The sequence below is a fragment of the Juglans regia genome, chromosome 16, assembly GCF_001411555.2.
Source record: "Juglans regia cultivar Chandler chromosome 16, Walnut 2.0, whole genome shotgun sequence".
NCBI lineage: Eukaryota > Viridiplantae > Streptophyta > Magnoliopsida > Fagales > Juglandaceae > Juglans > Juglans regia.
In genome coordinates, this window is record NC_049916.1 from 17,050,933 (window position 1) to 17,056,932 (window position 6,000).

Consider the following 6,000-nt stretch of genomic DNA (forward strand, 5'->3'; position numbering starts at 1 on the left):
TTCACACATAAGGGATGTATTGCCGTCTCGATTGTCTTCAAGAGTGTAAAGTTAGGTGCGGTTTGGAGAGTGAGTTTAGATGAGATGAATTGAAATTAAAGTTAATAGTTGAATAAAATGTTCTTAGAATATTATTTTTTAGTATTATTATTGTTTTAGAATTTAACAAGTTGAATTGTTTATTATATTTTGTGTGGAAATTTAAAAAAATTATAATAATGAGATGATATAAGATGAAACATTTTTACTATCCAAACGGGGCCTTAGAAAGATCATAGAAAGAGAACAGAGGAGCAACAAAGAGCCTTTAATAGTTTTAATTACGGCCAACTAAATTTCTCTCTTAAATTATTGAGTATTTTATATTTTACACCCCAAATTATTAATATTAACAATTTCTGATTAAACTTCTCAAGTACCGTTTACTTTCAAATAGCTACTATAAAACTTCAATGATCAAGATTATATTATAATTGTTAACGTCTTGTTTGGCACACATTTGGATCGGGTTCCAATAGCTCGGGTATTGGTCCTCGCACCTGCACACTTAAGAAAACACAGAGAGTGGGGGGCCTTGGTGGAGGCCAGAGCGTCTCCGATACTTAAGTCAATATATATCCTTAATAGTTTGTGCGAGAGCTTAGAGGGATCAGAGAGAGTTCTTCATACTTGGGGTCGACTTTTTATACCAGGTTTTTGGGTGGAGACAACACATACCTTGTCTCAGGGAGTTCATGTCACTTCAACTATTCACCTAGTCAGAATCTTTTAATGCGGCGTGACTCCTAGGGCAGCGCCATTAATGCGGTGTAGAGTCTGGGGAGTGGCGCTATTAATGCGGCGTGGCTCCCTGACTCACTTTATCCCACGTATGTTCATTGTCAAGCCCCTTAATGCCTACTATCAGGAGATCGAGGGTCTTTGCATCTCTCGCCCACCTACCTACACAGGTTCCCGAGGGCTAGGTGTCATTGGGAGGTGTCAGGGCGGCGAGTCTCATCGGCCCATACCGTCCATTTTTCCCACGTGAGGTTTGCTTCATGGGTTAGTTTTGCTCATGAACTACTCTGTAGAGGCCCATTGACTCCTTTTGAGGAGGGTTGTTGGGCCTGATCGGACTCTCTCTCCCCCTCCCCCAGAGATCCCTTATAGGCTCGTTATACGGACCAATAGGGGGAAAATCCCCTTACAGATATCTCGCGAATTCCCATCGGACTATTATTGCCCTTGTTTTCTTGTTATTATCTTCTTGTGGTCGTAACTGTTGAGCTCCTTTGGCCTTGAAATTGATGGTTATTACTCTTCTCGGTTCTACTACGTGTCAGGCTCTGGGCTTTTGGTTATACTCATATGGCTTTTTCGTCATTTAATGGTGTCAGGTGACGGTTCCTCTCCCGACTTTATTGGCACATTTTCTTATTATTGGATTTGACACTTGATTGCGTCAGTCCAGTTCCCTTAGCATTGATGGTGTCAGGCGGCTCTTTCTCCCCATGTCACATTGTACAGTACATGCCGCAGGATTTGTGCTTGTCTTGCTAGCTTCGTGGGGCGCATGTGTGTTCCTATGATTTGGGGTGCTAACTATCATTGGGGACTATTTAAATCTCACCCCATCGTCGTTGGGAGCCTACTTCGCTTTCTCCTTCTTTCTCAGAGTCCTACGTGCTTCCCTTCCTTCTCTTCGAATCTTCCCTCTATGTGTAACTTGCCTCCCCTTCTTCCACCTTTCCATTCACATGGCTCCCAAGAATTCTTCATGCACTGCTCCTAAAAGCCCCAAGCATGCCAAGCCTTTTGGTTCCTCACTGACTCCCAGGGGCCTAGACCCTCCTGAGGTCCGTATGGAGTCACAAAGATTCGACGGGTTCTCCTGGCAGTCTATGGTGACTCCTGGTGAGTTGGAGTTGCTAAAGTTGAACTTCAAGGTGCCTGACATTGTTGAGTTTAAGGTGTCTTCCCCCAATGAATGCGCCATAGATTCTGGAGCGTATGCCTCGAAGGTGGCTTTGTACCCTAGCATGTTTTCCAGTGACCTTAGGCTGCCTTTCTGCCATCTAGTTTGCGATGTGCTAGATTGACCTCGATAGGGTTCCCTCGCCCTTGTCCGAGAAGTGTCCTGTCGAGGGTGAGGATTTTCTTGACCAAGTTTTTATCCCGGAGTCTTCCATTGCTTATTCCCCTGAAGTCGAGGTTGTCTCAACTGAGGTCATTTCGAAGGGCGGTGGAGGTGACGACGTCGTTTCTGGGAAGGAAATAACGAGGGCTGTGTCATGGGCTGTGGGTGTTCTGGTGGATGCACTCGTGAGATAGCGGCGATGTCAGTGGAGGCCAACGAAGCTTCAGTTGTTGCTACCGACACCTGGACTCCATTGCCCTTCATTGGCACCATCCCGTCCTTGGCCTCGGAAGAAGTTGGAGCTGGGGTCAAAGTTGGTGAGGGTGGCGAGGTCCCGGCTACTTTGGTGGACGCTGGGCCCCCTTTATCCTTCACTGACACCATCCTGGCCTTGGTGTCGACTAGGGCTAGTGCCGAGGTGGAGATGAGAGCGGTCCTGGTACAGACGAGTCAGCAGCTAGTGAGGCTCCAATAGTTCCCACGGGCCCAAGGGTCGGAGAGGTTCCTGAGCGTGCCGTGGAAGGTGAAGGTGAGGGTGAAGGCCGAGGAGGTCCATCCTCAGAGTTCCGTGAGGCGAAGCATCGGAGGGTGATGGCATCTTGATCAAGAATCCTTTTGAGAATAGGGGGGATGCTGCTCCAATGTCAGCTGTAGGCGGGGACTGTCCTGATCTTGTCCAAGAAATGGCTAGGAAGCTCAAGGGGTTCTTCTCCAGGGTTAGCTATCAACTCGTTACATTCCTTCTTAAGTTTTCTTAGCGCATTTTCCTTTGATACTGACTTGAAACTTTCATGGCAGGGCATAGAGTGGTTGGTGGCCTTCATTGTGGATGACTGGGAGGGGCTGGAAGGTAAGAACTGGGCGCTCAAATCTTTGATGCGGTTGACCTTGCGTCATGCCAAGGAAGAGAGGGAGAGAAAATAGGAGTTAGAAGAAATCATTGTCAAGGTACAATTCAGCCGATGGCGGAGGCAGAAGAGGATACTCCAGCTTTGTCATGAAAGTCCCAATTTAAGTCTGACTTGGCGAGGTCCCGGGAGGAGGTCGGTTCATATTGTCTTGAAGCGGCGCTCACTAAGGAAGCAAGGGACAACCTTTATGAATTGTTCGATCGCCAGCAAGAGGAGTTGGAGCGGCTGTGAGCTGACAACTTGAAGTTGGGAAAACAACACGATTCCAATACCCGATCGTACAAATGGTTGGAAAGGAGATTCGAGGTGGCCTCCAAGTCTCTACAGGAAAAAGACTTTCTCAAAGCCAAATCCCAGAGAGTGAAGGACTTGAAGGTCGAAAATGCTTTGGCTCATGCTGAGGAGTCCAGTAAGAAGCGTTGGGCCACAGGTAGGAGACTCGGCTTGCTGAGGCCGACCGTGTGATAGTTGCCCACGAGGCTACTATCCAGGACCTACATTCTCGCCTTGATAATGCCGAAATCGTCGTTCCCCGGCTGCGCGAGGAGTTGTCACATGTCAGTTTGGTCTGCGATGACGCCTAGAATTACGGCTACCTAGAGGGCTTGGAGAGAATGAGAGACCATGTGCTCCTAAATCCCTGGAGCAATTTGAGGGCATTGAAAGTGCAAGACCTCTCTCCGGACCTGGCATGTTGAAGCGAGGTGTCTCGATAGGGAAGAAGCTTATCCCAAGTGTACTCTTAAACAACCCCGCCAACTTAATACCTCTCTCTTATATCGATGTGTTTCTATTTTTCTTTGTTTTTGCTTGTACTTTGTAATGACATTAATGGAATTCCTTGTACATGTTTTTCTTTCTTCTTGCATTCTTCTCTTCTTCTTCTTCTTCTTCTTTTTTTTTTTTTTGGTTATTCGCTTTCCATTCGTGTGCTTTAGAGAGTGTACCGAGCGAGGGTGTAGGGGCGATGCCATTGTCTCGATTTGTTGCTATCAGTTTGGGGGGTGGGGCTCCTAGGGAGTTAACGATGTGTAGTGGAGAGACTGGGTCCATATTCAACAGGGAGAGAGGCCGGGATATCTAGGCTAAACCCCTTCTCTTTGGTCTCCTCATAGGGGGTGAGTCGCCGCATAGTTGAGAAGTTGTTCCACTCTTTGCTGTAAGGCAAGTAGGAGATGTTTAATAACGTTGGAAAAACTAAACAAGTTAATGTAACTCATCTTCAACTACGAGTGCAAAATTTGCAAACCTGAGTTGTTTTGCTGGAGAAGTGAGGCGTTATTCTGTCAGTGTCTCATTTGGTAGAGGAGGAGCGCGGCGAGGATCTGAGATGTTACTCATTTAAAGTTATGTTGTCAGAGATGGCATCCCAGGAGTAATGTCGGGCAGTTGAAGGACTAAACCTGCTCTCTACTTGGGGAGGAGTCGGGATGCCTCAGGCTAAGCCCGCCCCTTTGGTCCCCCTGATGAGGTAGTTTGCCGGTCTGCTCTTCGCTATGATGGGGGCAGGGTAAGTTGTCAGGCTGGACCTACTCTCCCATTTGAGGGAGGTTGAGTCGTCTACCCACCAATTAACCCTCATGGGGAGGTAAGTTGTCGGGCAGTTTGGAACTGGACCCGCTCATGCCCGTTGACATCATAAGGAAGGTAAGTATTGGGTCTGGCTGGTGCTGATCTTACTCTTCATCGTGGCGAAGGTCTGGGTAAGGTGCCGGGCAGCCAAGGGTCTAAACCTGCTCTCCTTCGTGGGAGGGATAAGATGGCCTTAAGGCCCATCTTGCCCTTTAGGGCCTTGCGGGGAGGTAAGTTATTGAGCAGTTTTGGGTTGGACCTGCTCCCGCCTATTGATACTCACGACGAAGGTAAATGTTGGGCAGTCGAGGGCTGGCCCGCTCTCTACCGTGAGAGGGATAAAGCAACCTTTAGATGTAACTCATCCATTTCGGACCTCGGGGGAGGTAAATGTTGGACAGTTAAGTAGCCGGTCCGCTTTTCACCGTGACGGGGGTCGGGGTAAGTTGTCAGGTAGTCGAGAGGCTGGACTTGCTCTCCCACATGAGAGAGGTTGAGCCGCCTACCCATCTATTAACCCTCACGGGGAGGTAAGTTGCCAAGCAGTTTGAGACTAGACTCGCTTCCGCCTATTGACATCACAGGAAGGTAAGTGTTAGGTCAGGCTGGTGTTGATTCCACTTTTGGTCGTGGCAGAAGTCGAGGTAAGTTGTCAGGCAGTCAAGGGGCTAGACCCACTCTCCATCGCAAGAGGGCTACTATTAGGGGTGTCAATATGTGACACGATCCGTTAACTCAATATGAACATGACACGATAAAAGTGGATTAGGGTTTAGCCTTAACGGGTTCGGATCAAAACGGGTTGACCCATTAAGACACGATTGCTTAACGGGTCACTAACAGGTCAACCCGTTATAACCCGTTATGACCCGTTAAGAAAATTAAATTTACCTTTATACCCTTAGAGCTAAAGGGCAAGGAGGACGCTCCACTTCCTTCTTCAAGTTCTAAATTTGTTTAAATCTGTGTTTTTAATTTTTTATTATATTTGGGATTGTAACATTAATATATTTACATTGTATGTTTTGTTTATTATATTTGAAATGTAATTTTAATAATGAATATTATTATAAATTGTGTGGATCATATTTGTTTGGATTGTAATTTTAGACTTGTAGTTAATTTTTTATTTTTTATAGAATTTATTTATATTTAAATATTTATATAAAATCAATTAAGTCAAACGGGTCGTTTCGTGTCGTATCGTGTCTGTTCAACCCATTAACGTAAACGAGTTGAAATGGAACGGGTCGTGTCGTGTCGCGTCGTGTCAATTTATTTCTTATTCATTAACGGGTCATAACGGGTCGTGTCAACCCGTTATCTTACCGTGTCGTGTTCAGGTTTGAAATTTTGACACGAAATCCTTAACTGGTCATGTTCGTGTTGACCCATTAA